This window comes from Talpa occidentalis, unplaced genomic scaffold (assembly GCF_014898055.3).
Source record: "Talpa occidentalis isolate TD23 unplaced genomic scaffold, MPIMG_talOcc4v2.1 talOcc4.3, whole genome shotgun sequence".
Taxonomy (NCBI): domain Eukaryota; kingdom Metazoa; phylum Chordata; class Mammalia; order Eulipotyphla; family Talpidae; genus Talpa; species Talpa occidentalis.
In genome coordinates, this window is record NW_023603184.1 from 13,883,825 (window position 1) to 13,905,391 (window position 21,567).

The window sequence follows — 21,567 nt, forward strand, 5'->3', positions numbered from 1 at the left end:
GGGGGACCCTCTTTGAGAGGCTGGCCGGCAATGAAGGGAGCAAAAACTGAGTTCTAGGGTGAGGTCATCCCATGTGCTCCTGCCAGACGGACCTCCAGAGTCCCCAGGATCCTGGCTTCCAGCCTTTGAGCTGTTTCTGTCAGCAGTGTGGCTTCACTGCCAGCAAATGTAGCCGCTTCATCAGATGGAAAAGTTTTGAAAACTGTGGGAAAGAGAGAGGGAAGAGCACACACAACTTTTTCTTCCCAACTGTTCTCAGAAGTCCAGGAAAAAATGGGCTGTGATGCGTAGCAATTCAAGTCGTGATGATTTTCATATGAATTGTCAAATCTGTGTCCATTAACTACCTTTTGTGGTAAGGAAATTGACTGATTACCTGAAATAAGATACTCCCCCTTTTAAGTGAAAATTCAGTCCCTCAGACTCTCGGAGCTACCCAATATTCAAAAACAAAAAACAGTAACACTGTGGGAGATAGACAACTCGCTTGTCTGGGAAAAGGGTCCATTCAGACTAGAATGTCTTCCTGCCTTTGGCTGGAGGTAGAGCTTTAGTGGGTCCTAGCCAAGAGCTGGGGGCTGTGATGGGGGGAGAGTGACAGCTACAGTTAGCCCCGCAAATGTCACTTCTTCCCATAGTCTCTTGTCAGAGAGACTTACCTTGTCTACAGGAAAAGGCCTGTCTTGTAATGTTTGGGTAGTTTGTTCTTTGTTGGCAGAAAGCCTGGAGTGGAGGTGGATTGGGAAGGAAAGAGGTAGAAAGGCCTGGCAGTGAATTCCTGGTCAATTCAGTGTTGAGTAAACTGCTTTATTTGCTCCTGAAAAGCTCTTTAGGTGGGAAGGCAAATGCAGAAGCTAGCAGATTCCCACCCCACCCCCACTCAGAGACCACCTCATCTGTACCTTTGTCCTTACCCAGAAATATTCATTTCAGGGTTACTGAGCACCTCCTGGTACCCAGCACTGTCCTGGGCACCAAGGATGGAGTGATGCACTGGGCACACACAGCCTTGGCTCATGGAACTTTCAGTCAACAGGCAAAACAGCTGCCAATGACCACAGCAGGACATGTTGAGTCAGAGGACCAGACACTATAGAAAGAATAATAGCTCAACTCAGTCAGTAGCCCATGTCTCAGCTTCATCATATTTAAGGTAGGGGTCAGGGCCTTCCTGATGGCCTAGGGGTTAAGCCTCAGAACTATCACCTCTATGGCCTGAATTCTATCCCTGGCCAGGAAGCAAACTCACGTGTGGCGTGACAGACTTCCCCTCTCTTGCCTGCCACACCCCTCGGCAGTGTATTTTAGTAAATCCACCTGTTCTGCTCCCCACTGTGTCTCTGGTGAGTTCTCTTACCCTCCACACACACCTCTGGCCTATGGCCCAGTTCTTTTACAAAAAAAAAAAGATAAATAAGACAGGAGTCAGGTCTCCCCTGATAGGCTGCTACCAGGCTTAATAGGATTGTGTCTGTTAAGTGGCTAGCATATGGTAGGTACTAGATTAACAACTGTACAAACATAGATGAATATGAATATGGTCATGACAAATCTCCATTCATTCACCACTTATTAAGCACCCACTATATATCCCAGGCACTGTTTCAGAATATATCAGTGAATAAAGTAGACAAAAACCTTGTATTCAGGGAGGACAGATAATACAGTTAAGTAGAGAACATAATTGTATTGATCATGATCAGTGTATGGAGAAAAATAATGCAGAGAATTTGAATAGGGAGAGAGAGCCAGAGGTGGGCAGATACAGGTCAGGGAAGATCTGGCTGAGAAGTGACATTGATGAAAAGTTCTGAAGGAAGTAACCATGTAGGTATCTGGAGGGAGGAACATTCAAGAAAATGAATGACAAGTTCAAAGGTCCTGTGGCCACAGCATGCCTGGGAAGTTTGAGAACAACCAAGGAGTCAGTGTTGTGTGGCCATGTGGGGGTGACACAGGGTTTTGAGACCAGTGGGCACAGGAGGGCTTTCAGTCGAAGAGGGGCATGACCAGCTTGGCTTTTTGGTTTTAGCAGGATCCTTAGTCCTTTGGGGGATGGAGCACAGAGAGAGCAGTGGGGTGGGGCAGGCTAGGTCAGCTAGACTATCGCAGGGAGCCAGGTGAGCAATGGTGGCCTCTTGGACCAGGTGGTGTCAGGGAAGATGGGAATTGACCTCTTGGAGGTACATTTCTGGGTAGAAGTGGCTGCGCTCTCATTCTAACTTTCCCAGATGCCAGAGGAAGTGGATGGCAACCATAATTCCCTGACCCAGGTTGCCCTGACTCCCTGCCAGCACACTATTGAGGAAACCAAAATGGTTCCAAAAGTTTTTCTCTCCAAGGAACAAGAGAACTACAGAAATATATAGAGGCTAGAGTTGACCTGCCTTGGATGGGTTGTTTCCAAGATTTTATTCCTTTGGTTGTGGGTTTTGCGTTCCTGGGGACACCTTTCACCTTTCACAGGAGTTTATACCTGTGGTCACATGCTTTCCACATAGGCAGTTGTAACTTAGGAGATGGTGGTTTGAAATGAGAACACCCATATGTAATATAGTGAGGTTATAGTGGTGGTGATTATTAGGAGAGCTGCCAATATTGAGTGATTATTCTGTATCCATTAGCACATTTAATCTCAGTTAACAGCCCTGTAGAGGTGGTGCTATGGACTGTTTTACAGATGGGAAAACACACACACACTGGATTCATTGTACACACACACACACATCCCTGGCTTCAGTAACTTGTCCAGAATGAGTCAGAGGTGGATGATCTGTCCCTAAAGCCCCAGCTCTTGGCCATGACTTCCTCAGATACCTCCAAACAGCTTGTTTCCTTGATAGAGTTTAAATGATTTTGTCTCAACTTTCTCATAAACTTAAGGATCACAGATTATAGCTGTCAAAGCATTTCCACAGAATCCAGAGAGAATCCGAATCCCTGAGGGGTCCCATATGGCCCTCTCGGACCCAAGATGCTGAGGCTTTCTAGAATGATTAGGGTAGGGGAAGGTGCCAATCCATCAAGGAGAGGCACTTTGCAGCTGATGTGAATCGTTTATCTCCCCTCCTTGCCTCTTTGTGTCTTTATCCTCCAGGCCCTGCCAACAGACCTGATGTATTGGCATCTCAATCACTTTAGTTCCTCTGGAGATCAAGGCCTGGCCTTGGGCCCTGAGGCCTCCCAGAGCAAATCAGTAATTGGGGGGAGGGGTACAGGGAAGCTATCAAAAGAGAATGGGGTCCTCTTTGCTCCCAGCTACCTATAATCTGCTGCTTATCATATCCTAAAGATGGAGAAAAAGGATCCCCCCATACTTGCAAGCAGCTAGCCTGAGAACAAAGTCTGTTTCCAGTCCTAGAAATAAGCCCCATAGAGGAGCCTGCCCAAATCAGAGAATTTTTTTCTTAAAAAAATACATTAAACTGAATCCAGTTTTCCACCCTTTGCACACACAGGCCAGGGGTAGAAAATAAGTGAGTTCTCTAAACTTTACTACAAGAGCAAGGGAAGGAGAAAATTTCCATATTTTCTCAGCAATTTCAAAATGCATTTTTTTGATTTGAGATGAAAGACTGTTCCCAATGACCTCTTCTTTCAAGGGAAATAGCTTGTTCTATTTCAATTCTTTAATGTTCCTCCCCCGTTTCTCCAGCTTCTCTCTCTCTCTTCCATTTTTAATCTCCCTCTCCCGACCAGAATCCCCAGGGACTTCCCACCAGAACACTCCTCTGCACCTTAGAGCTGACCCACAGTCCTGGCAGGTGGTCCCTGCTGGAGGTCAGCCTGCCCCTGGGGCTGGCAACAGAGGAGCCAGGTGCCACCCCTGCTCTCACTACAGCTCTCTATTGAGGGCTTTGCTACCTGGAAGTTTGGTTCTACTCTGCCTTCCTGGCAGCATCTGTTATCTGGAGCCCAAAGACAGTTCAGTCAGCTAACAGAGACCTCCTGCAGCTGCTTACTGCCTTTAGCTAAACTGAACAGCCTGCACCAGCCTGGACCAGGAAAAGCTTTGCAGAATGGCAATTGGTGACGGGCTAGGAGTGCTGTCAGTGGAGTGTGGCTTTCTAGCCCAAAGGGGCAATCGCTGTTCTGATAGGCAAATCCTCTTAGGGAGGTGGGAACCTATGCCCCTGTTCTTTTGACCTTCCCTTCTGGTGTCCTCTTTCTATGGGGTGATTGAACTAAAGCTAATTTATTAAATACCTGGGGTGTGACTGGCTTTTTTTTTTTAAGATGTATTTATTTATGCATGCAAGAACTAGTGTGTGGGGGGGAGGGGAGAGGATTCATCAGAGACAGAGTGTGGAGCAGAACAGGATGATCTACTGAAATACACTGCTGAGGGGAGCAGCAGACAAGACAGGAGAGGTCTGCTGCTCCATGTGAGTTAGCTCCCTGGCTGGCAGGGGGATTGAACTCGTGCTACAGTGGCTGGCAACAGCTTGATAGTGCTGTCTGTAATCTCTGGAGTATGACTGTTAACTGAAGCGTCCTGGATCCTTCTCACCCCTGATGATAACAAAAGTCAGGGTGGGGGGATGTTGTGCAACCATCCCAGGTCAGGTAGGTTAACCATCGGTTCAGACAGCCTAAAAAAAGAACCTTGGAGTCCTTAGCATCATCCCCACAGATTTTTAATATTTAGTACCCAGGGGAAATAAGCCAGCAGGGAGGCAGCAACTTGGGCCCCCTGCGAATCTCCATAGGCTCTTTTCTCTGGGCTCCCTTACGTTCATTCCCTGTGGTCTCTTCTGCTCACCGCTCATCCTCTCATAGCTGTTGCACTGTAGCGGTCTCTGAGTAACGCCACCCTGTATCCCTGACCTCTAGGCTAGGTGCGCACACTTACGCATGCATGCACATCCTTACTCCAGGTGTCCACAACCACGCACACCTGCCCCACGACCAGCTCCCAAGCGCCCTCTGAGACTACACAGTCAAGGCCCACAGGGAATAGCCACAGAGGCCAATGTGAAAAAGTTGGACCTTTCACTTACCCTACAGGGGAGTATTGGTTTATTGAACTCTTAGAGCTTTGTGTGCATTTGTCTTGTTCTTGTCATGACCACTGAAGAGAAAAAATCATTTTATAGGCAAAGAAACTGAGGTCTAGAAATCAAATGACTTACCCGGGGTCACAGTCAAGCAACTAGTTGATGGCATTTCTCTTTTTCCCAGAAAACTTTTATTGAGTATCTACTATGTATCTGACTTGGGTCAGACAACTTTTGCCATGAAGTTGACATTTTGGAGGGGCTAGCCAGGTGTTGGGCAGCTAGACAGATAAACAGCAATCTAGATAAATGTTTCAAAGGAACTGAAGGGCTGTCTTCCATGGCAGAGCCAGGATTCCAGAGTTCTCTGAGGCTGGCAGGAACAGATAGTATTACCCAGAATCTGGAAACCTTGTCAGGAGGCAGTCACCTGAACGGTGCAACGCTTAATGTGGTAGCCTTGCATTTTCATTAGGAAATGATTACGTGCAAAGAAAATTGGCCTTGTTTCATGGGAGGCAGACCAGAGCTGGCATTTGGGGTGTTCCCACGCTGCTGGCTCTTTGAGGCACAAAAGAGAATTGCACCTCCTCTGCAGCAGGGAGCCAGCCCCAACTCCTCCCTTGCAGCCTCACCCCAGGTGTAGGTAGGTAGTCTTGTTCTCAGTGAAAGTAAGCCAGGAATCTCCCTGACAGGGAAGTCCTGGGTAATTTACAGTGGTTCAGATTCCAGATCCAGCTTCTGTTCTAGGCCTGGGGAGGGGAGAAGTCATTTTCAGATATTACTGCTCCCTCCCTACCTGGAAGCCCCCAGCCCTTCCCTCCTGCCACACTGAGTCAGCGCTCAGCTGGCCCCGCCAAGGTGTCCACAAATAGCTCCTCGGTATGATTTCACCCCGGAAGATCCTGCCTGACTCATAGGCACTGCCTCCAGGGAGAGACTCCTATCTCTGCCCCCACCCCAGCAGGGGAAGAGCCAAGAAAAGGGGAAATCCCTTCCAGAGTCATGTAGGAAGCCAAGGCACCCAAGGTAGAAAATACCTGAAGGCCCAGATTGGCTCTGCCTCAGGTGCCCTGACTGCAACCAACCATTGCACCAGGCAGCTGAGAGGCAGGCACCTGTTGTTGACAGTTCCAGTTTGAGGAGGGGATTGTAGCAATGAGGGGCCTATAAGGTCAACTTTAGGGCCATCCTAATCTCCTAGGACTGAATTCATATTAAATGTGTGCGTTTCACTGTGCTTCTTCCTCCTTCTAAGGAAGCCCATTCTAGCATGGAATCATTGCCAACTACTTTTTTTTTTAAAAGTCACATGATGAGATATACACTAGGATGTTCAATGAAAGAGACAGATAGTAACAGGTGTCGATAAGGGTGTAGAGGAATTATGGGACCCTCATCTACTGGGGGTAGAAACAAAAAGCGGTGCAGCCAATGCAGAACACAGTTTGGTGCTTTCTCAGAAAGTGAAACATAGAATGCAATTCTGTATCCTTAAGAGAAATGAAACTCTATGTTCTCACAAAAACCTGTATGACTTCACAGCAGCGTTATTCATGATAGCCACAAAGTGGAAGCGATCCATTGGGCACCAAGAAATGAGCAAATAAAATATGCCAGAGTCATACAGTGGAAGCTCATCAGCCTCAAAAAGGAGTAAAGTCCTGATACAGGGCACAACGTGGACGAACCTACAAAACATTATGCAAAATACCTTATTTTGTATGGTTTATAAACTGTCCAGAATAGGTAAATGCTTAGAGACAGAAAGAATACTGGCGGCCAGCACTGGAGGTGGGCATAGTGGTGAGATGGAGAATGGGGTGTCATGACTAACGAGTATCTGGGGTGTCTTCTTGGGTGATGAAATGTTTTAGAATTAAATAGCGATGTGGTTTCACAACTCTTTGAATATACTAAAAACCATGGCATTGTACATTTTAAAGGGTGAGTTTTTTGGTATGTGAATTATATTTGAATTTTTGTTTTAATCAACCAATTTTGACTTACAAATGCTGGGTCTGGGTTCCCTGTCATGGAGCAGTGACACAGGCTCTGCTGCTTCCTAGCTGTGTGATCTCAGCCAAGTCGTTTAATCTCTTGGTGTGGGGCACTTTGACCACATGTTCTTCCTCCATGCCCTCGCCTGGTGCAGCTACCTGCTCCCTAAAGAGGCAGCTCTGTCTTAGGTGTGAGATCTTGGCTTTGCTTCCTACCCCCACAGGTCAGCCCCTCCATTAAAACTGCCCCCTCCCGGGCCTCCCCTGGTGGCGCAGCGGTTGAGCGCTGGGTTGTGAGGCTGCCCGCAGCCTCTGCAGCGCCAGTTCATTCCCCGGCCGCCAGCGAGGGTCCCACAAAAATAAATAAATAAATAAATGAGTGAGTGAGTGAGTGAGTGAAATAATGAATGAATAAATAAATAAATAAACTGCCCCCTCCCTACTATGGGTGGGTTGGTGGTGGGTGTACCATGGTGGTCATGCCTGATGAGGGTATCCAAATATCACCTCAATTAAAAATAAATAAATAAATTTAAAAAAAAATAAGATTGAAGCAAAAAGTAAAAATAAAAATAAATAAAACTGCCCAAAGATGGACGGGTCTCCTGGGATGGTGGTGGGGGTGGGGTGGGGTCAGAGCAGAGCTTCTTCCCAAACCATTTCCAATGTTTATTTGAAGAAATGAAAGTTAAATTGGCAGTGGTTTGTTCTAGAATTTGTAGTTAATGGAAGTGTCGGGGGCTTTGTAGCTCAATGCCTTCCCATGCGCATGTGTGTATTTTTTCAGGCATGTTCTTCTCTCTCTCACTTTCTGCCTTCTCCCACCTTCCTCTCCCTCTCTGTGTCTTTCTCTCTTTTTAAGGGAAAGGAGAAGGGAAGCTGTGAGCCAAGAGGGTGGGCTCTGCAGTCTGCAAGCCCAATCCAAGCTGTTGTTTACACCGGCAACCTCACCAGCACAGCAGCGGCCCGACAGACCACACTCTGCTCAGGGCCCTCTTCTTTGGATCAGGACCAGGACCGGGGAGGGCTGAGGGTGGAGGCCAGACTGACACGCCCTCTCTCTTTCCATTCTGCCATCAGGGCTGTGCCAGACTGTCAGGGCCTGTGGGCCGCTGCCTTCTTGGAAGTCCACCTCCTAATTGCAGGAGACGGGTGTCACAGATAGTGGTTTGTTCTCGCATGCGTAAGGCCTGCGGAAGCCCAGGCCATCATATGTTTTGCCCCAGTGTCCCGTTTTCACTAGGGCTTAAAGCTAAAGTAGATTTGTTTTATTTGAGCATGGGGCTTGCAAATGTTTAAGCACTTAACTGTCTTGGAACTCTAGAGATGAGCGAAGGAAGGAGGGCCATGAAAACATAGCTTTTCTTGACCTAGCCATCTCGTAAAGGGTTGCCACAGTCACAGATAAATCCTTCCTGGACCCCGAGAACCAGGTCGAGGAACAGAGTGCAGTGGGGGTTACAGATGAGAATGAGCCCAGTTGGCAGGGACAAGACCCCTCCATCTAGTGGGCCCACCTGCCAGGCCCTGACCGAGCACACTGTGCAGTCTCACTCTTGTTCTTTGAAAGGAGGTGTTAGCCCATTTCACAGATGGGGAAACTGGGACTCAGAGGAGGTGTCTCTTGTCCGAGGCCACATGGCAAATAAGTGGTGCCGGCTCCACCTAACTAGTGACCACTGCACTGTTGGCAGGGGAGGCCCTGTGAAGATGTCTTTGGGTTGAAAGATGTTGGACAAAGACTGGGAATGTCACCAATGTTGAGGCTGCTGTCATAAACATGGCAGAACTCTGAAGGCGGGACACCGAGCATCCTCTTCTCTTTTGAACAAATCAGATGGACATAGCATATCCCAGAGCTGTGCATGAGTCCTGGGCTCCCAGGTTTAATGGAAAAGAGATGTGGCACACTAGCCGAGGAAGGGCTAGGTTTACTCATGGGGACACAGGAAGACCGGAGGGCAGAGGAAGAACTGGATGAAATAAGGACTTTGTAGTAGTTGGGGCTGCACTGAGCACTCTTAGAGGACCTCATGAGTTTGTCCCAGGCACCATTTCCTCAGATGACCTCTGCAAGGATTGCATGGTCAGCTGGCATGCTGGGTATTGGGGAGTGAGGACAGATAAGTCACTGGCAGCGTATTGTAGATGGATCACAGGTAAACATGAACAGGGTTGGAGGCTTTGTGGTTTCTCTAGTCCCTTCCAGCCTTGGCTGCATAAATATATGTGGTAATCTGGCTTATTTCAGGGAGTGGTGTGGGAGAAGTCTAGTTTGTGTTTGTGTCTGTGTTTTAATAAAGCAGTGGGACCGAGAAATTATCTCCTAAACTTCATAAAGGGGGTTAAAAGATTTTGATTCTTTCTCATCTTCGCCATCTGGCTGGTGGCTTGGAGGGCTTGGGGGTGGGGGTGGATGGTAAGATTTCCGAGGTGACATATTGCTTCAGCCTGGGTGTAATTGGGGACGTGCTGATCAGTCACTGATTTGAGTAATGAGACTGAAGCTGCCGTGCACTCACCCAGGCCCACCACCTTGGAAGTGTGACCCCTCCCAGGGGCCCGAGCTACAGAAGAGAGGTGACAGGGCCAGAACAGGGCCACCCAGGCAGAAACAGCCTGTGGACAGATAAGGTTAATCCGCTCAGGACTTGAGTGAGAATGTGGGGGGGTGGGGGGTGTTGGCAGCAGTCTCTGCGTGTAGTGATGATTGGGGAGGGGGGATGTAAATAGAGCTGGGGCACTTCAAATAAAGAAGTGAGAAAAGACTGAGGGGAACAGGATTGCAGAGCAAAGCAGCAGCGATCCTCTCCCTACCCCCCCCCACCCCCTTCATCAGCTGTGCTGCTCAAATCCAGAAAAGATCCAGCCCAGCTGTCTGGGAAGGACTTCCTCGAGCTGCCTCTTCTCTGGCCTGTTGCCAAGGCAGCTTCATTGGGGAGGGCCCAGGAAAGGGGTTCTGCCCCCAACAGGCTGATTCACTATTTCCACTGGGTCCGAGCCACCTTGGTGGGCAGATCACACGCCAGCCTCATAAACTCACTCTCCGCTTGTCCGTGTGACGTTTATAGCCCCATGGGGAGCTGGCTTTTTAATGAGCCTAATTTGAGACTGTAAGTAGGAGTTTGTAAAACAAACAACGAGGGACTCCGGCCAAAGCCCAGAGTTGCAGCTTGAGCACACAGGGTCACACAGAGCTCTACAGACAGTCCGAGACCCCGCTGCTCACAGGGCAGCCAGACAAAGCTGCTCCCCAAGAAAAGGCGTGCCTTCCAGGAAGCTTGTTGCATGCACAGTCTTAACCCCGGAAACCCACGGAGATGTCAGAAAGAGATATTCCCGCTTTAGTGAAAGCACCAGAGCGTCCTGGCTTTACCAGTGGAGGAAAGGACCCCAGTGGGAGTGGGCTTGTGTGCAAGTCAGGGTGAGATGTCAGTGGACCAGAAGGCACCAGTGCTTCCCCACCTCCCCGGCCCCCCAAAAGACACCCCAGAGCCAGCCCTACATAGGAGTCCTCTGAGAGTGAGTCTATAATCCAGACACCTGTGAGGGAACTCCTTCTCTTCCTTAGCTTTAATTCCATGTGCAAGAACTGGTTTTCAAATTAAGAATGGGGGCCTCCCTGGGGGTGCAAGGGGTTAAGTCTCAGCACTATCAAGCTGTCACAGCCACTGCAGCACGAGTTCCATCCCCGGCCAGGAGCTACCCACGTGGTACAGCAGACTTCCCCTGTCTTGCCCGCTGCTCCCCTCAGCCGTGTATTTAGTAGACCTGCCTGTTCTGCTCCCCACTCTGCCACTCCCCCACACACATACACATCTCTGGCCTGCACCCCAGCTCTTATATGCATAAATAATATTTAAAAAAATAAGAATGGGAGGGAGGAGGCAGGTATCTGGTGGGACATCCCCTCTCTATAAATGGTCCAGAGGAGGAGGAGGTCCCTCACCTCCCACATCGCTGCTGAGGGCTGGGTTTGAGGCCTCTCTTCAGAGCTAGAGGTCTGGATTGGATGTAACTCAGGGGCCTTACTCCCCCCAAAATCGTAATACAGGGGCCCCTCCTGACTCACCCAAAATGCCAGCAATAGGTGAGTCTCTAGATGGCACCTGCCTCAGCCACTAAGAGTAGTGATGAGAAACAACATCTGGGAAGACAGCCATGAGACGCTGCTAAGAGGGGGAGGTCATTCAAGTCGGGGAGGGATTCCTTTTCTAAAATTGAAAGTACATATACGGACACTCAAGCATCTGTGCATATTCGGAAGTCTGAAAGACTGTCAAACCATAATGTCAGTGGTGTTTATCGCTGCATAGTAAGACTATGGTGAATTGTGTTCCCCTCTTTTTGACTCTGCATTTTAAAGGCAAACTGTAAGTGAAGTTCTACAAATACTCAGCTGGCCGCAGCTGGGAAGGGAACTTCCAACCCTTATTTCGGAGCTGAATGAGGGCTGGAATGGATGATGCTAACCCAGGCCCTCCAGGAGCTTGGCTTCCCAGGCCAGAACCATTCTGTTATCAGCAGTCCGAGGGGCCATTCCACAGCCAGGTGGGGTGGATGGGGGCTGTGAGCAGGCGCCTGCAGCCTCCATGAAGATGTTGAGGCCTTGAGCGCAGGGAAGTGGCTTTCTCATCAGATTTTCCATCCGATTTCATTTGAAGAAAGGGTTTCATGATTTAAAATATCTTTTTGAATAAAGGTTTATAGAAACCTGTTGTAGTAGAGAGATAGCTTCATCTGTAAGTCACAGAAAACCCAATTATTAGGGTGTGAATTGGGAGGGCCCAAATTCAAAATTTATACCTGGAAGTCCTAACCCTCAATACCTCAGAACGTGACTGCACTGGGAGGTAATGAAGGCAAATGAGGTTGTCTGAGGGGTTAGGGGGTACTAATCCAGTATGACTCGTGTCGTTTTAAGCTAAGACTCGACACAGAGGGGAGATGCCATCTGCCAGCCAAGGAGAGAGGCCTCACAAGAAACCAACTTTGCCAACCCCTTACTCACAGACTTCTAGCCTCCAGAATTGTGGGAGTAAATTTCTATAGTCTAAACCTCCTGGCTTCTGTCATTTCCTTCTAGAGCTCCAGAAAATGAACACACTTAACAATAAGGGGGGGGGGTCCTTTTTTTTTTAATATATAACAAGAAGGTCAAGGGCTGCACTTGCAGTTTCTGTGGTGGTTCACTGCTCCATGAGACCAGACCCTTTCTACCCTCTGCTCTGCCATCCTAAGCAGGTTGCCTCTGATCTTGCTCTTGTTCCTTCATGCAGACCCTTTCCACTGCAGTGCCGTGGGAACTGGGCCTGGGCTCCGGCCTGGGCAGCACATGTTCTGCCTCCTGGTTGCATAATGGCTGCTGCTGCACCTTCTTCCAATCATGTGTCACATTCACGGCAGTAAGAGCGAAGGTCCTTCCACCCAGCCCAACAGCCTGTCCTCTTAGATCAGGGAAAGCATCATTCCAGACCCCAGAAGCTTTGCATTGATGTTTCATTATCCAAAACTATGTTGTACATCTGTAAGGGACCCTGGGAAGGGGTCCCCCGTGGCTCATCTTGCATAGTCATTCCGGACAGAATTGGGGTTCTGTTAGCCAGGAAGGAGGAGTGGCGCTGGACACGTCATTGGGAGGCCCAGCATAGTTTCAAGTATCTGTTTTTGTGTATCTTAGCAGAGAGAGAGCTTGGTGTCCGTCAAGATCCTGGGAGTGACACAGGGAAGTTTGAGATGGGCCCATCTGGGAGTGAGCATTCTGCAGGGACTTCCTTTCCATAAATGACCTTCCTTCCCTGTGCCGCCTCCACACCCTGCAACCCACATTGTCTCATGTTGCTCAGCTGCAAGATGGCCAGCAACCAACCGTGCTTCTCAGAAAGTCTATAAAATCCCCTCGGAGTTCTTGGAGTAAGTGGGGGCTTTCTGAAACATCCTGTTATTTTTTCCTCCCTTGCTGGTGACCACATATGGACAGAGCCCTCTCTTTAGACTCCTTTTAGGCTTTTAGTACCAGTGACAGACCCCTCCACTAGTATTTTATCATAGTGCATTGGAGTTCTTTGTCTACGCGTTTCTCTCCCCTAGGAACCCGGGCCTTACCGCTGCATTCCCAGTGCCATGTTTAAGGCAATTAATAGGCAAGTGAGGGACTTTAAATAAGTGAATTAATGATGCTGAAATTTCCCTGGCCTGTTCAGATACTTCAAATTCGAAGCCATCAGTTAACCATGGACAATTTCCAGGGCCTTAAAGAATTCTCTGTCTATAGGGGGTGGTTCACTGCTTGCAAGCAACCCTTTCTGGGAGGAGGGGCCGGGAGGTATGTGTGTATATGCTGTGAGTGTCCCCAGCACACTTAGCTCTGGCTTGTCCTTCTTCTGGCCCAGATTTGAGGTAGGTATTATAAAAATACTGTTCTTTGTGATCCGCTGTTTTGAGCCATGAAGGCTAATGGGTTGAAATCTGCTACGTGCTTAACATTGCTTCAGGAGTGTCACCAATTTTAAAGGTAGTCAGATGTAGTTTTCACTTACTTGGGCTTAAGAATTAATGCATCTTAGTTCTAAAATACATATATTATGTGCTTTCTTGAACTAAGATACCCAGGCAGAGGCCTGGGTGGATTTTTGGAGTATGAATCCCACTGGCAAAGGTGTTATCAGCCAGCAGTGGGGCTACCCTCCATCCTTTTCTCCTGCTGCTGCCTGATTTACCTGTCTAAATGTGCCTGGGACCTCAGTGCTCAGCTGCTCACCCCCTAAATCCCTCCTGTGGGTCCTCATTGCCCTCAGGACAGAGTCCAAGCTCCTTGGACCCTAGCATCTGCCACCCTCCACGCTGGCCCCTCGCCTGGGCCAGTCACATTTGACCCATTACCCCAGCTACCTCCCAGTCTCTCCAAGGGGCTCTGGGTTAGCACAGGGGTCAGCAAGTCTGGCCCAGGCCACAGCTGACCTTCTGCCTGTTCCTGTATGACTGGCAAGCTAAGAATGAGTTACACATTTTCCAATGGTTGCTAAAAATTTTAAGGAATATTTCACGACTTGGGAAGATCATATGAAATTCAAATCACACTGTCCCTGGAAGAGAGCCACACTGACTTGTTTACATATTATCTTTGCACTCTGCCCTGGCAGAGTAGAGTAGCTGTGACAGAGACCACCCGGACCACAAAGCCAAAAATATTTAGTCTCGGACACTTTACAGAAAACGCTTACTGACCACCCTGGCTTCGTCATCTTTCCAAGGCTGGTAGCAAGAGGGCAGTGACCCCCGCTGGCCACCTCCAAGGCTGCCCCAAAGAAACACAGTCTAAGTAGAAGTAACGTGCTTGTTCTACACACACAGTTGCATGACAAGCCATGTAGGGCCCCTCTCCAACCTATCACTGTCCCTGTACTTTCCAGTCAGGCTTTTCCTCTACTCAAAAGATCCATCCATTTCCTCCTCCAGACTGATACCTTCTCAGCATGAGCTGAGATGTCCTTCCTCCAAGAAGCCGTCCTTGGCCACTCGACTGGGTCCTCGGCCTTACAGACCCTTTCTCTGGCCGCCTCGTGCTGACTTTAGCTGTGTGCACACAAGATAGACTTGGCTGCTAATCTGGCTTTCCCCGCTCACTGGACTGCAAACCAAGGAGGTGGGGACCCTGTCTCGTTCACTTTTATGTCCCCAGAGCATAGCTGCTTCTGGCACATTCTTAGGTCATCAATAAACAGTTGTTGAATAAATGAGTGAGAAGCTGAATGCAGACTAAATGACCCATCTATGGAGGGTCACGAATAAGAATATTCCCAATTACTACATGTATGTATCCTGCATTTTGCTGAGTGCTTACTTACTTGACCTCTTTAAATCCTCCCAACAGCCCTATAAGTTAGGAACTATTGCTAGACCTGTTGCACGGATGAGCAAATTGAGGCTCAGAGAGGTCACACAGATAATAACCAAGGTCACACAGATAATAAGAGGCAGAGCTGGGATTTGAGCCCTCGTTCTCTAACTCATGCTATCAAGTCATTTGGATCGTCTACTTCCTTTGGAAGCCGACGGAAGCAGGTTATTTTTACTAGAAGGACTCTAGCATGGTAAATTTCTGACTAGTGCACTCATGTTCTATTAATATTTTGCACATTTTCCCTGTATCTTGTAATATTTGCTGCTTTTTTTTTTTTTTTTTAAATCCCCAGGGAGTGACTTGTGCTCATTCTGTGTGCTCTGGGTCATTTACCTTTCTCCTCCCCTCTGGACTTAGGGACTTGGCCTGCTCCTTTCTTTCCCGCTAGCACCACTGCTCCAGGGACAGACATGCAGCTGAGAAATCATTTATGGCACTGTCTTGGCCTCCTCTTCAACCCCCCTCACCAATGCTGTACCCCTGTCCCGACATTGGTGAAGCTCCTTTCCCATGGTGGTGCTTTTGGCCAAGTGACAGGAGACTTTCCCTAGCTCTGCCTGTCGTCGGACAAAGATTAGTAAGTCGTGTCTGTCTGTCTGTCTGTCTGTCTCTCCATCTCTCCCCCCACTGTACCAGTGATCAGTGATGCCCTGGACTCTTGGGAATTGGTGTGCTCACCCACCATGGGAGTGGACAGCATTAAACAAAGGACCATGGTCATGTGGATTTTTCCAACATTCATGACTCTGGGTCACACAGTTCTTGATGTGTTACATCAACTCTTTGGAGAGAGGCCACCCAGAATCTCTTAAAAAATATTCTACACACCACGGAGACCTTTTTCCACAGGAAAAAGCTGCCTAGTTCACATGTGCGACTTATGCTCCACACTGCCCAGTGTTGTGACTATTACTGGTTATTCCAGAGTTCACCTTTAGGTTTAATTTCCTGAAATTGATCTACGTGGTTACTCTGGCTTTAGTTTACTCTCTTGCAAAGAAGAGAAACGGCAGTGAACAGATTGAGTCTTATTAGGTTTTTGCCTCCCTTTCTTCCCACCCCCAAATTAAGCAGCAGGGCATGATCTCTGCTAGTTTGTTCTCTCTCAGTCACCCACCGTTCTCTGGGTCTGTGACAGAACCAGTTTGTGCCTTCATGAAACCAAGTGTCAAAGTGCCAGTGAGCCAGGGTTCTTGGTGGAAAATCTGGGGTTGCCCTCATTGCTTTCTTGGGCTGTGAGTGTTTTTTGATTGTCCTTCTTTTCCCCTTAAATCCTCACCTCGCCCGGACCACCCCTGAGAATAGGGTGGCTGACCCTAAGGGAGAGGTCAGAAGTGCTGTGCCAGCTAAACGGGTAAGAGGCAGCCCCCAGGCCGATGCCCCTAGCAGGCCCAAGGCTGTCAAGAATTCCAAAGGGAAATGAATCCCAGCCCAGAATCCGTGGTAACATTTGCTTTTTTACCATCTTTTTAATGAGAATTGGAGGTGCTGGCAATGAGCATGTTGCACTTCAGCAGCCTTTGATCCTTCTCTGGCCTCTCTGGCCCCGGCTCCCTGGGCAGCCCTCAGCGTGCATTCTTATTCACCGTTTAATACTCAGCTTCCAGCCCTTTGGGTCTGACCTAATGCGGAAAACCACCGCTGGCCACTGGTGTTCTGATAACTTAGCCAGGCTGTGGTCTTAACCAGAGCCTGATGGACTTGCTTTTACTTTTAAGAAGAAGGGCAAGGTGCAGTGCTGATCAGACTGGTGCGGACGGTGGTGACCACTGCGGGCCCAAGTGTTGGACAGGCTGGTGCTCACCTCTGCCATTTTCGAGCTTTAGGGCCTTAGCCAAGTGACCTGCCCCATCAGAACCTCAGTTAGACTAGGGTCTAACCCACTGCCAGTGTCCTCGGGTGGGTTCAAAGCCGGCTCACCCCACCCCTGGTGTAGAGTACTACTGAGTACACAGACGCAGTCTCCATTCATTGTCAGCCCTATCCCTGCTCCCCAAAATCCCCCCATCTTTCCTCTCCTTGTCTCCCAACATTTTCTCCTCACTTGAACTCTTGGGCCTCACTGTAATAGGGTTCTGTCTTCAGATGGGTTCTAGCCAAGCACTGTTTGAGTTTTCAATTATTCTTGATGAATCAATTTTACACAGATGACCGACAGCTCATTGGTCAAGCACATTTCATTTCACTTTCAGGGTTTTCCCTTCTATTTCCTTCATCTCCCCCTTGCTTTAGTAACCCCTGCCCCCCTCCCATCACTGTGAATTTAGAATGTCAAGACCACTAATATCGTTTTTTTTAGTTCTCTCTCCTTAAGTCCCATTTGGGTCTCTCTGGAAAATACTCATGCTTCAAGTTTTCAGCACTTGGTTTCAGTGTGACTAATGTACAACAACTGGACATTAAATATACTATATATAAAATTCCAGCTCAGAGAATGGAAACACTTTTTTAAAAAATAAAGTGGGTTGGATTATGTGGGCTCTTTGGAAGTCGTTCAGTGGGGCCATATAATTTTTATTTTCAGAAGCTTATGGATTGAACCCCACCCAAGCTTTCAGCTCCTAAGAAAACTGGCAGAGGACGCCCTGCTGAGTTCCTCACTAGGGCAGTAAAAGAGTAATCCTCTGTGTCCCGGCTTTCATTTTAAAGAAACAGGAGACAGGCGGCGGCCTTTGCTGCCTCCACACATGAGCTTCCCTGAGCCTGGCAGACAGGGTCGGGGGGGGGGGGGGGGGGCAGGGGGGGTCGTGGGAGGGGTGGAGGTGCTGCTACACACACGGCTGGGACAGGTACCTGGGCCCACCTTAGTCACAGTGCCCCACGAGTCTGGGGGAGCTCTGGGGATGGGTTGCTGAGTTGGCAAGGTTGTGTTGCCAACAGTCTCGACAGCTTTTTTATGACTGATCAGAAAAGCTGAGCTGGAATATCCAGTTTCCACCAAAAAATAGCCTCTTCTTTAAATTTAATATTATGGGGATGGTGGGGGCTGCTGTGAAGCTGTGGGGGGAATTCAACCATGGAGAGCAGGAATAACAGAATCTATTTGTTCCCACTGTTGAAAAGTCTGAATTCAATGGTGGAATGAAGTGGGGGCAAGGTTTTGAGGGGCACACACATGGGCCAGTTGGAGTGGATCTCCCCCTGGAGACGACTTGAGAAGCCGCTTAATTGACCCCCTTGATTTGTAGAGAAGAAAATCTAATCCCGTCTGATTTGACTTGTGGGCTAAGCCCTGCTTCTGAAAAACCCTCGCACCCTAAGTCTGTCCACCCAGTGTGCAGTCCATCTGCTCTGGCTTGGTGCTTACGTGGGGGATGCAGTGCCTCTGCAAGCTGACCCCAGGTTGAATTCCTAACAGGCAACCCCAACTCGGAGTCACCTTTCCCAGCCTCTGCAACAGGCTTCCCACCTGAGGCAAGGGCGCCCTCTCTGTGCGCTGGCGGAAAGGCGCCTGGGAGGGAAGGAAGCCTGCTGCTTTTGCAAACCCAAGGCTGGAGCAGAGCCAAGTGACCGGCACTCTGCAAACAGCTTAGAGAAACCGGGATCAGGTGTGCGTAGGCTTCTTCGCTCAGCTGACTTCCTGTGAGGTGTTGGGAATTCCCCATTTACTAGAATCATTTTCCTCCATACATTGCAAAAAGAGGGGCATAGCATTTATTCTGAAATATAGAAAGGAGTTTGGACTTCACGAGAGCAGGGGGAGCCCCTTGAAGAGAACAAAGCCAGAGTTGTGAGAGCAGAGTAAGGGATATTGGGGGTGGGGTAAAGCTAGAGGCAAGCACCACCACCCCCTCACCCCAGGAGGCTGCTGCCGTGTCCACTGAGGGGAGATGGTGGTCTAACTAGGATCAGAGCAGTGGCAGATTTTTGAGCTATTAAGGTACTAAAAGCAGCAAGGCTTGGGGGCTGAGTGGATGTGGGGTGGAGGGAGAGCTGATAACGATGACTCATAGGTCTGTTCTTGGGCAACCGGTGGATGTGGGGCTGTGCTCAGAGAGGGATGGTGGAGGCCGTGGTGGCAGCTTTGGGGAATGAGATAATGAGTTGGAGATTCAGGGGTTGGGCAATCAGATTGAGAAAAATTGAGTGATGGAAGATTAAGGTTCTGTGTGTAGATTGAGAAACAGGGAAACTTCACATGCAGTCAGAGCACATTGGAGGGGAGCGTTGTTTCCACAGAAATACTGACTTTACAGAAGAGGAAGCAAGGATCACTCCCTCATGCTTCACTCTGCTTCACACTCAACAGTACAGTTCAGCTCACTTCCCAGTAACGTTCTGAGCGATGCATGTGGGTTTTCCCTGTAACTCTACAGAGTCCACCAGGGACTGACTTAGGGCCTCCTTACTCACAAAGAAGTGAAGCGTCCCGGTGGGCTTGCTTTTCCATCATGACTGAAATAAACAATTTTTCGTAAGGATTTTACTAAATGGCAAAAAGAGAGATGCCATCTCTTTCATTTCCTTGAAAATCCCTTTCTCCAGAATGACCTTGCCCCTGGCCCAGATCATAAAGCTGGAAATTTGTGTGGGGAAAAGAAGGTATTGAGAAAACGTAGGGCAAATATTTTCCATCTCCAATGAGAACTGCTTATGTAGGAGAAAAAAGAATTTTGGATTGACGTAAAGAAGGTTTTCTTAAGGGGCACATTGGGAAGAGTTGTTGTAGAGCTGTGTTCTGGAAAGATCAGAGGGACTAGGAGAGACAGCCTTCCATCTGCAGAGTTTCGTGGGAGGCCTCCAGGGACCTCTTGGTAGGAGGTGCCTGGAAACCCATTAAAAAGAAAGTGATATTTCTGGATCTTACTTTATATTTCCTCCTATCAAACCCCAGGCCCAAAGACAACAGAGCCCTCCTTCTCGCAAATATACTGAAGGACAAGGTGGCCAAGTTAGAGAGCCATTTAGTTTCAACAGCTTGAGATCAAGAAATTGAAATTCTATCCCCAGAGTTTTGTTTCCAACTCTCAACAACCTTAGGCAAGTCACTCAACTTGTGGGATCTCTTTGGTTTTCTCATGGGTGTAAGATGGCTGCAAAGTGAATGTCCTGATGTCTTGGGGGTCACATGAGAGCATGTACAGTTGTCAAAGTGCCCATAGTTAGCCCTCAGTACAGGTCAGATCTGGCTGTTGCTGCTGAAGAAATTCCCTACCCCCCTGGCTGGGGGAGTAATTGCTTCACTATTAAAAAAAAGTCTCTTAAAAGCAAAAGGTATTTTGTCAAGGTTGCAATGCTATCAATGAGCATTATTAGTAATAGTTTCATAATTACTTTTGCCATAGTGTTAAGTGAAAGTCCCTTTGGGTGGGTGATGACTGGAAATGGGCACTGTTATTAATGGATCTGCCAGCTCCTGTTACTAGATCTATTGACATAATATTCCTTTCTGGGAATCCTTTGACAAATCAGCTGAATTTCCTATTTCCTGGCCCCAAGCACTGTAAATTTGATCCACATGTCCCCATGTTGTTTCCGTAGATTAATAATGGAGAAAAGAGTCTGCCCAGGACTCATGGATATGCATGGGAGTGCTCCCAACTGTTGGGCTTTCTGTGGGTTTTAGCTTATAGTGGGGTGGGGGAGAGGAGCGTTCTCTCTTTTATTTGACTCATTTTCATACTCAGAGCCAACTCTTCCTAATGTGTTTGGGTACTCAGCTGTCAAGGAGAGTTTCTGCTTTGGGGAACAGGGCCCTCAGTAGGGGAAGGGGAGCCGGAGGAGGGCCCAGTCACGCCCTCCATTTCTTCCTCCTCCCACTGGAAACATTGAGGAAGTGCTCTGATGCTGTGCTTTGCTGAGTCAGCACCAGATGTGATGGGAGAACCTCTGCCCTCCTGGAGGGACCGCAGAGAGGGTTGGGGGGCAGAGCAAAGAGGCAGCATGGAGGCGGTTGGGTCAAGAGAAGGGCAGGCCGTGTGGGCAGAACTGACTGTCAGCTGAGCCTCCAAAGTGGTCAGAGAAGAAGGACTGCCCAAGGGTATTTGCCCCAAGAAATAGAAGCAACCCAGGCTCAATAGGGGAGGAAGGGATTCAGGGGTAACTGACTCAGGCCAGCCCTGGGCTCACCCCTTTGGTGTGCTGGTGGATCTGGCTTACAGAGGGGCAAGTTTGCATGTTCCAGAGCCCCCTCAGACTCGAGTTTGAATCCTAGCTCTGCCACTTAGTTGAACAAGATGCTCGAACTCTGAATGTCAGTTCCCCAAACTCTAAAATGGACTCAGCTGTGCCCACATTGTTGAAAGAAGAAACGAGATGCTGTAAATACAGCCAACATTGTCAACACAGTGAAAATGATAGTGACAGCAACCCCCAGAGCACTTAGTCTAAGCCACCCACCTGTCATCCCACAGTTCAATCAGTTCTCATTATGTGCCCTCAGCACATGAGGAATCTGAGGCTCAGACACGTCAAGTCAGTTGCCCAAACTCACCCACTGGCTAAGTGACAGAGCCAGAATTATGAACCCAAATTTCCGGCTCCAAGGCCCTAGCTGCACTGCTCGGTGCACACTATGACTACTGTTATCTGTGGTACGTCTATGTTCAGGACAGGAGGTTCTGACCCAGGTCCAGCCAGGGATCTGTGCCAGAGCCCCTGGGGCTCTCCAGGGATCTCGAAAAATTTCAAGAGAGCTCCCTCAAAGTGACGACTAAGATTACTGTGG

General features: G+C 48.7%; 1 protein-coding gene across 1 annotated transcript in view; it reads left to right on the top strand.

The window, feature by feature from the left end:
- ABTB2 (ankyrin repeat and BTB domain containing 2) overlaps positions 1-21,567 on the top strand; it is a 157,727-nt gene that overhangs the window by 93,222 nt on the left and 42,938 nt on the right. The window lies entirely within an intron of this gene.